This window comes from Colobus angolensis, unplaced genomic scaffold (assembly GCF_000951035.1).
Source record: "Colobus angolensis palliatus isolate OR3802 unplaced genomic scaffold, Cang.pa_1.0 Scaffold6, whole genome shotgun sequence".
In the NCBI taxonomy this organism is placed as follows: domain Eukaryota; kingdom Metazoa; phylum Chordata; class Mammalia; order Primates; family Cercopithecidae; genus Colobus; species Colobus angolensis.
The window spans coordinates 6,449,537-6,458,976 of record NW_012119598.1 but is presented as its reverse complement, the minus strand read 5'-3'; the positions used below and the strand labels follow the sequence as shown (position 1 = coordinate 6,458,976).

Genomic DNA, 9,440 nt, shown 5'->3' with positions numbered 1-9,440 from the left:
CTGTCACCCAAGCTGGAGGCCAATGGTGCAATCTCGGCTCACTGCAACCTCCGCCACTTACCGGACCCTTTCTAAAGCATTTTCTGGAGACTAGAGCCTGAGAATTGTGACTTTGTGGAACCTTTCCCAGCTTTCTCCACAGAGCTTAGCTTAGTCTATTTATTGCATACCTGGGTACCACATTCTGTGCTAGCCCAGTGTTAGGAACACCTTGTGAGCAGACCACCCCTCCTGGGAAGTAAAACAAACGCACAGAGTCCCTTTCTGGATCCCAAGCTCCCTACCTGCAATGTGCGAGCAGTTTGGTAGAAAAAGCTGAATTCTTCCCAGCCAGGCAGAGACAGACAGGTTGTCTTCTGCCTTCGGCAACCCATACTTTCTTTTCCTTCAACTGAATTTATAGCTCTTGGCCATCTTGTCCCTGTGTGGTTTTGCCTGTCTGCTTCGGTCTCTCAGCTGTCACCGTTTTACTTTGGTAACTAAGGGGAACGTCTCATATCTCAGAGACACGACAGGGCCGTGTAGCCTGACCAGCCTCGCTACGAAGTCATTTCTTTTATGCAAGATCCTCAAAGAAGCCTCTTTGCAGTTTATGGTGGGGTCACTGGGAACCAATGAATGCGCTTGGCCAAGATCTCAAAGAGGAAAAGCAGACAGGGAGGAAAGGATGGCGAATATGAAGGTAGAGAAAGTTGAGAGAGGTACGTACAGAGAACAATAGCGTGTTTCAGGAGTCACTAAAAAAAAAAATCGATTCACGTAGTTTACTGTTCATAGCTTCAGCACACATGTATTGATAGCCCTCTGTGTGCCAGTACTGTGCCCCCAGACATACCCAACTGACCTAGGTTTGCTGCCTCATTCAGAATCATGCAGACTCAAGTCCTATCATTGCAAGGAAAGAGGATCTAGAAAGCCAAATCTTCCAAATGCCAACACTAAGCAGTTCTGGCTGGCTCTTCACATCAACGAACTTCTCCGCTCTGCAGCCGAAGTCGCTTTGCTTTGCTTTGCTTTGCCCGTGGATGCCTCAGAACGCCTCCCCCATCCCTGTGCAGAGCGAGTGAGGCATCTCACTGCACACGTACAAGGGGAAAGCAACTTCCAGAATTACCCTGTTATTTTCTAAATAAGCTTTTAATTTTGGAACAATTTCATATTTTCAGAAAAGTTTGCAAAGATAGTACAGAGAGTTTCCATATATCTCTCACCCAGTTTCCCCTAATGGAACATCTTACATTACCATGGTGTCGGTGCTTTACTATTAACTAAACTCCAGACTCTATTTGGATTTCCCTAGTTTTTCCCCTAAATAGGTATTTTTTTTTTCTGTTCCGGGATCTTATCCAGGATCCTACATTGCATTTAGCAGAATTTTGTTTTGAGGCTTACGTACACTTAGAGAAAATTACTCGAAGTAAATGAGGCCATTTCTAAGTGTTCAGAATTTGGACTAATAATTCCAAAGGATGAGTTACATTTCCCCTTTGTTCTGTGTCTGCACGCACAATTTTAAATAATTAACTCAGCAAACAATCATTTCTTAAAGAAGGCTTTAAGTTTGTTTTTTGATTTTGGCTTTTTTTTTTTTTTTTTAGTTGCAAAACCCATTTTTTACTCCTGCCTCCCCTTCACCCAGAAACAGCAGCAACTCAGTCTACCGACTGGACCCACCGAGATTTCCCCAGAGGGCCAGAATTCCAGCTCTTTGGAGTTCTGTGAGCCCCAGAGAGGATGACAGCAGAGTTCATTTTGCCTGAGGGTGTGATGGAAGGTTCTGCCCTCTGACAAATGTGCAACACCCCCCCGCAAAAAACTCACATGGAAGTTGTGAGGCTGAAGCTAGGACAGATTCCTCGTTAAGAGTTCAAGTCTACAGATCTACAAAGTGTTGCTTGGCATTTGTGTGACATCTTTCCATGAAGAAGTTCTAGGATGGGGTGGCCACAGTCATGTTTAGAGCTGAGTGTGCCCAAGGACCCCCAGCTGTTGTGCCGAGGGGTCTTGAAGCAGGTTAGGATGGAGAGGCTCACACACCTGTCACTCCTCTTCTAATGGACCCTGCTAATTCCCATAAGATAGCGTTCAGCTGACTCATGTTTGCCACAAATTCTGCTTTCCTCTTGTGACTGAACTAGCATAGCAGCTTATTTATCTATTTAACAAGGGGGAGAATTTATTTTATTTATTTATTTTTTTTGAGATGGAGTCTCGCTCTGTCTCCCAGGCTAGAATGCGGTGATGTGATCTTGGCTCACTGCAACCTCCGCCTCCCAGGATCAAGCAATTCTCCTGCCTCAGCCTCCCTAGTAGCTGGGACTACAGGCACGTGCCGCCACGCCCGGCTAATTTTTTGTATTTTTAGTAGAGACGGGATTTCATCGTATTGGCTAGGATGGGCTCAATCTCCTGATTGGGTGATCCACCCGCCTCAGCCTCCCAAAGTGCTGGGATTACAGGCGTGAGCCACTGCGCCCGGCCTAACAAGGAGGAGGTTTTTAAGGGTGATAGCAGGGACTGTTGTCATTCATATGATTATTCATATTATTGCCCACGTATTGCGTGTTTTCACACACAGCCCGTGCTTAACTATACTTGCTCTTTGATAACTGTCTGAGACGAGTGAAACCCTAGAAGAGCAACAAACTTCGAAGAACTACTTTGGAGAACACTGAGTGTTTTGTTGGCTTTGAGCAGGTGTGAAAAAGGCAGACAATGGAGAGAAGAGGCAGAAAGGAGGCCATTCATCTCCCGTGGATGTCGTCAGAAGTTCAGAATCTGGGCATGTTTCTTGGTTTCCTAAGGGAGGCACCTTTCACTGTGCATTTTTGCATCTGATTCACAAATTCTTTTAAAAGAAAAACATAATCCCAGGAAAGTGATCTTTAGGAATTTGACATCATTTTATCATTTTTTCCATAGAATAACACAAAAATGATTTTAAGCTATTAATACAAAATATTTTTGTAAATAACTGAAAAGTGATTTTTACTACAATTTAAAAAATATTGTCTTTCCTCGTTTAATAACAAACTTTCTGTACTTCGTTCTTTACATGAATTATGCAATTATGTGTTAAAAACTATGAAATTATCTGCAATGTTTGTTTTTAGACTGAATTCATATCAACATATATTACAATGTATGCATGCAGCATTAAAGTAAACAAAATGGGTTTATTTATATAATTTTATTGTTTTGTTTCCAAATGAAAAGAGAAAGGATTATGGATTTCTGTTTATAAGTTCTTTGCCACAAATAATGCATTGTAGGGTGGATGGTAGATGTCTATACAAATAAAGATTGTGTTTATTGGGGTGTCTGCTCTTGCATCACATGCAAATAACTGGATAGATTTTCACCAAATATAGAGGGTATGTTTGAGATAATATAACCTGAAATATAGTTTATATGGCAAAACAATTTTCTATGTGGGCACCTAAGAACCACTAACAGAATCAGACATTCTCCCAAGCAGCGGAGACAAATCAAGTTAGAGGATCCTGTGACATCAGGCAGAAGTAACACGTTGTAAGCACTAGGATGTACTGGACTGGAAAATAGAAAAGCAATGATTTTTAGACATAAGCACCAAATTAAAAATCAATAGAACAAATGCACCCAGTTGCTCAAGTTAATTTGTGGTGGGGCTACTTCTCACCTGGGGAACTCAGTGTAGCTCCCGGGTAATCAGCAGCAGGGACTTATGTATTTCATGATGGATAATACTCTGCTGTGCAGCATGAGGAAGCCCAGACAGACCCCAATAAGTGAAAAGCCAAACCGGATAAGATCATCACTTAGATGCTTTCTGTTTCGTTTCGGTATCTCTCGATGTGCTGTGAAGAATTTTGATAAGATGACTACAACTTTAGACCGGGTATAGATTCTCTTGAGGCACATTTGCAGAATACATATAATTTTTTCTGTTCTTCGTTAATTTGCTGTATTTCTTCATTAGTTTCTTATGCCTTCTGACCAACCCATGGCCACTGTGTGAATAACTGAACAAAGTTTGAGTAAGATTACAAACAAGTGATATTGCACAATGGTCAAAAAAATCTCAGGGCAACTAGACATTTTAGCCAAGCCATAAACTGAATGCTGGAGTCATGAGCAAGTTCTCTGATCTTGTCCGATCACACGTGTTCACTTGAGATGTGCTCAGGCTTTTGCATGGTTTCATTAACAATGTATTTATATATTTAGTTGAAGAAGAAATACATTTCACATGTTCAAACATTGGAAAATGAAAAGCATATTGTAAAATCTTTTCTTATCCTATAGCCCAGTTCACCTCCCTAAAGACAACTGTTACAATTGCTTGGTCTTCTGACAGATATGTATTATGTAAATGTAAGCAAACATGTATATTTATTACTTATTTATTTATTTTTCTTAATGAGACATCTTGAAAACAATCCGTATCACTACAAACTGAGATGCCTCATTCTCCTTAATGCCTGCCATTCAATTCCCTTGTATGTACCATGATTTATTACATTCTTCCCTCTGGATGGACATTTAAGCTGTTTCCAATCTCTTGCTGTTACAAGCAATGCTCTAATAATGAATTGCTTTAAACATAGTTCATTTCTCATATTTTCAGGTACATACATGAGATTACTTTCTAGTACTGGCAATAAAAATCATACAATCATCTCAATAGATGCAGAAAAAGCATTTAATGAAAATTTAACATATTTTCATGATAAAAAGAAAACTCTCAACATATCAGGTGTAGAAGGAATGTGTCTCAATATAATAAAGGGCATATATGACAAATCCACAACTAATATCATTACACTCAATGGTGAAGAGCTGAAAGCTTTTCCTCTAAAATCAGGAATAAGGCAAGGGTGCCCACTCTCACCACTTCTATTCGCCATAGTACTGAAAGTCCTAGCCAGAGCATTTAGACAAGAAAAAGAAACAAAAGGACTCCAAATTAGAAATTGTTTCTATTTGCAGATGACATGATACTAAATATAGAAAACTTTAAAGACTCTATAAAAATTTCTTTAATTTATTTTTATTATTTTAGAGACAGCGTCTTGCTCTGTAGCCCAGGTTGGAGTGCAGTGGTATGATTATAACTTACTGCAGCCTCAAACTTCTGTGGTCAAGTGATCCTCCCACTTCAACCTCCCAAGTGGCTAGGATTACAGGTGCGAAGTCACCATATCCAGCAAAAAGAAAAAAAAAAAACAAACTGCTAAACCTAATAAATGAATTCAGTAAAGTTGCAGGATACAAAATCAACATACAAGTATCAATTATAGTTCTATACATTAAAAGAAAATCCAAAAAATTAAGAAAATGATTATATTTACAATAGCAGCAAAAAGAATAAAATATTTAGGAATAAATAGAACAAACGAGGTGAAGGATCTGTACCTTGAAAACTATAAAATATTGTGGAAGACACAAATAAATGAAAAGAAATTCTGTATTCATGAATTGGAATAATTAAAAATTTTAAATGTCCATACAACCCAAAGCAATTTACAGATTCAATGCACTCTCTATCAAAATTCCATTGGAATAACCCTAAAATTTGTATGGAACCACAGATAACCCTCAAAGCAAAAGTAATTTTCAGGAAGAAAGCAAGCTGAAAGCATCACACTCCCTGATTTCAAACTATGTCACAAAGCTATAGTAATTAAAACAATGTAGTACTGGCATAAAAACAGACATATAGACCTATGGAACAGAATAGAGGGCCCAGAAATAAACTCACATGTATACGGTCAACTAATCTTTGAAAAGTATGCCAAGAATACACAGTGGGAAATGACAAGACTCTTCAATAAATGATGTTGGGAATACTGGACATCTATACACAAAAAAATAAAATTAGATGTTTGTCTTACACCATATAAAAATTAACTCAAAATGAATTAAACACTTAAATTAAGATCTGAAATGGTAAAACTTTTAGAAGAAAACAGAATAAGAGGTTTTTGACATTGGTTATGGCAATGATTTTTTTGGAAGTGACACCAAAAGCACAGGAAGCAAAAGTAAAAATAAACAAGCAGGACTACATCAAGCTAAAAGGGTTGGCAGCAAAGAAAACCATCAACAAAATGAAGAGGCAGGCTACAGAATGGGAGAAAAATTTGCAAACCATGTGTTGATTCATTTAGTCTTCACAGTAACACTGAGGTAAGCACTAGTATTACCCCTCCTTTACAGATAAGGAAACTGAGGCTCAACAAGATTGCTCAAGTAGTGAGTGACAGAGCTGAGGTTTGACTCCATAGTCTACCACTCTGAGAGAACCAAAAGATAAAGACAAAAAGTCCCATGTCTGGGAAGCATAAGTTAGACAGGGGCCTATCTCAGTATGCAGGTAGCTGGGAGGTGGGTGACCCCTGGCCAGATGAAAAGAGAGTGGATTGGCAGATAGATGGATTTGAATACACTCTTCCTTACAGGTTTAGTGGAACGTCATCTTCAACCTGCAGGTGAAGCAGCTGGCCTTGTGGTCTGGCAATTTGTACTGGTGTAATTCCACTTGTGCACAGAACAAAACACTCGAAAGTTGCTGTATTTTGTTTCATCTGCCGGCATCTGAGAGGCAAAGAGCCAGGCATTATTTCCCCAGCCAGGGATTTTATTACTTAGGTGGCTGCCATTGCAGGGTGGCTTGAACACCATGTCCTACTTTCACAGGGCTTTAGAGATTACAGAGACTGCTGGAATTAGGACTCACCTACTTTAGGTATTTTAAAGAATGTTTGATAACAAAACAAACCATCCATAATGCTCATTCCCATTCATTTACATCAGGAAAACTTTTTAAATGTGGGCAGGGATAGATATGAATGACCAAATTATTCTAGAATTGATTTAAAAATACAACTAGAGCCATTAACTTAACAATGATTTGATTGTTGCTATTCCAGTTTACCAGCAAACTTTTTAAAAGCAGAATCTACTCTTCAAAAACAATTTGTAACAATACTGTCTAATTGTCTTTTAAAAAATGACTTCAGTAGAGTTGCTTAAATATTTGGATAAAATTATGGGTGCTCCCATCCAGAAGAGCAGCTTACTGGTGAGAAGACCCCAGAAGCAATGGGTACTTCAGTGGTGGGGGTGGGGAGGAAATGGGGCAGAGACCAAGGGAGTTAGAAGGAAATAACCAGATATGGACCCTGTCAGGGAAAGGTGTGGTAGATATTTCCCCTAAAGGAGCCTCCCATAGATCCACACTATGTGCCACAAAAATATCAGCATTTGGATGTCTGCTACATGAGGGCATTGACTGTAATGCCATTTAAGTAAGACATACCCATCCCTTTCCTTGTCTTCATCAGCCCCAGCCCAATACTCTGGAAAACCCAGAGTCCCAGAAGAGAGGGCCTTTGCAAACAGTCAGACAATGCACTCCACCCACTCCATTCTAAGGTCAGATCAACAGGTTTCCCACACTCTGAAATCTTTATGTTGAAGCCTTGCTGGGTCTTAGGGGAAGGAAATTGGAATTAGGTTTGAGATTGGAGTTTTAACCTGAATGGGTTTCTGATAACAGAATTTTATTAAATAGTGATAGGATCTGCCCACTTGGTCAATATGGGAAAGGAAAGGATATTTAGCATAGTTTAATTGGGGAGGCAATAGAAAAAAACCTCCATTCGTGTTTTCTTCTGAGTTCAGACCACTTCATAAACCCATTGTGAGTGTGAGAATTGCAATAACAGAAAGAGAGAAGGGTGCCCCACCTGGGAAACAGTGTGAAGGCCCAGAGAGACAGGGCTGCAGCTGATAGAGCAGCATGTAAAGGTTGGAGTAGGTTAGGGGAGAGGTGGTGAGAGATGTTAGCAGTGGAATCAGGGACCAGATCACAAAGACCATGTAAGCCTTGGTAGGGTAGCTAGACATTATTTTAAAGGAAACAGGAAGTTGTGGAAATGTTTTAAAGCTGGGGGGGCCACCGAGGGAGAAGCAAGGTGCAACATGGATCGGAGGAGACAGAGTGGAGGCTGTAATAGAAGGATACAATGGAAGTGTTTTCTCCCGCTACACAACTCTACAGGGTACATTATCATAGGTTGTGAAGTTAGACAGAAAGAATAAACTTCCTATGCAAGCACAATTGCTGTGAGATGAAGCAATATTTGAACTCAATAGAATGTGGAAAGAAATTCCAACTCCACTGAAAATTTCCTTCATTGCATAAGTTAGAGGTTGCAAGGCTTGCCCTACAAGGACTCATTTCCTTCCAGACGTTATGTTCAAAATTTCTACAGCCGCCACCAGGTGAGCAGTGCTACCTGATTTATGATCATGTGGATCACATGGTTAAGCATGCAAATCACAGAGACCAGACACAAAACACATAATTCAGTCATTCATGAATTTTCCACCAGGGTATAACTTTTGATTCAAACAACAGCATACATATTTAACCTCTTGCTGTGTAGAAGTGATCATCCTGTATTCGGCTTCAACTGTTATTAATCACTAGTTAATGTAACTCTGGTTTTAACTTCCATATTTAAGGTTAGAAACTTCAGGGATGCACACATACTGTCAGTACTTGGTCTCAACACTGAGGCTTTAGAGGAGTTTTCCCAAAAAAGCCTTTGCCAGTGCCTTGCATTTGCAATTTCCCTCTGTCTTCAATGGTAAGAACCCTGTTCCCTCCGTCTGTTGCATTCATGAAAATCTCTATGCCCTCAGAACAACATTTTTAAAAAGTTTTAGTTGTATTGCTGACCTCTTAAAGTAGGTGAAATTTCAAATCAAAATCCAGTTTTCTGGCTTTTCTTAGAATGTCAGATCTGGCTACTCCAACCCTATATTTGTAGGTTATGATGACTGGCGGGGATCTGGCTATGCTGCCCCATACAGGTTGGACATGAATTCTCCAGTACAACCCCTGGGCCTGCGCCTTCGCTTTTGCTGGCTTGGCTGGAGACAGTCCCCATCCTGCCTTCCATCTTTGCACTCTCTTTGCATGAATGATGGCCTCACTCTACCCCGTGTAATTGTTGTCTGTGCACAGCTTCCCCTCTGCCAAGAGAAGTGAAATTGATGTGTCTCTCCCCTCCATCTCTGTGGCAGCTCATTCCATATATCCTCATAGGTGAGAAGACCGCTCTCTGTGTCAGCATAAAACCCTGTGGTGGCTGCTTTTCAACCAGAAAAAATGTCTCCCTGGCCACCATCCAGCCACCTTCCCATCCACTTTTCTTTGTGGCTTCTAAATCTCAGTTTATTTAAATTATTTTGCATATACACTCAAGTTTCTAAAGATTATTCTCTACCCTAGCATCTCCAGTTTACACTAAATGATTTCTTGAAGTGGTATGTTTTCTTTAGAAGACATTTGGAAAAGCACAATTTTTAAGCAAAATTATACAATGATTTTTCTTCACACCTACTTCACAAGTTTTTGGTTTTTTTTTTTTTTTTTTTTTTTTTTT

General features: G+C 39.8%; 1 pseudogene; it reads right to left on the bottom strand.

The window, feature by feature from the left end:
- The window catches only part of LOC105526789, a 27,582-nt pseudogene that overhangs the window by 15,137 nt on the left and 3,005 nt on the right, over positions 1-9,440 (bottom strand).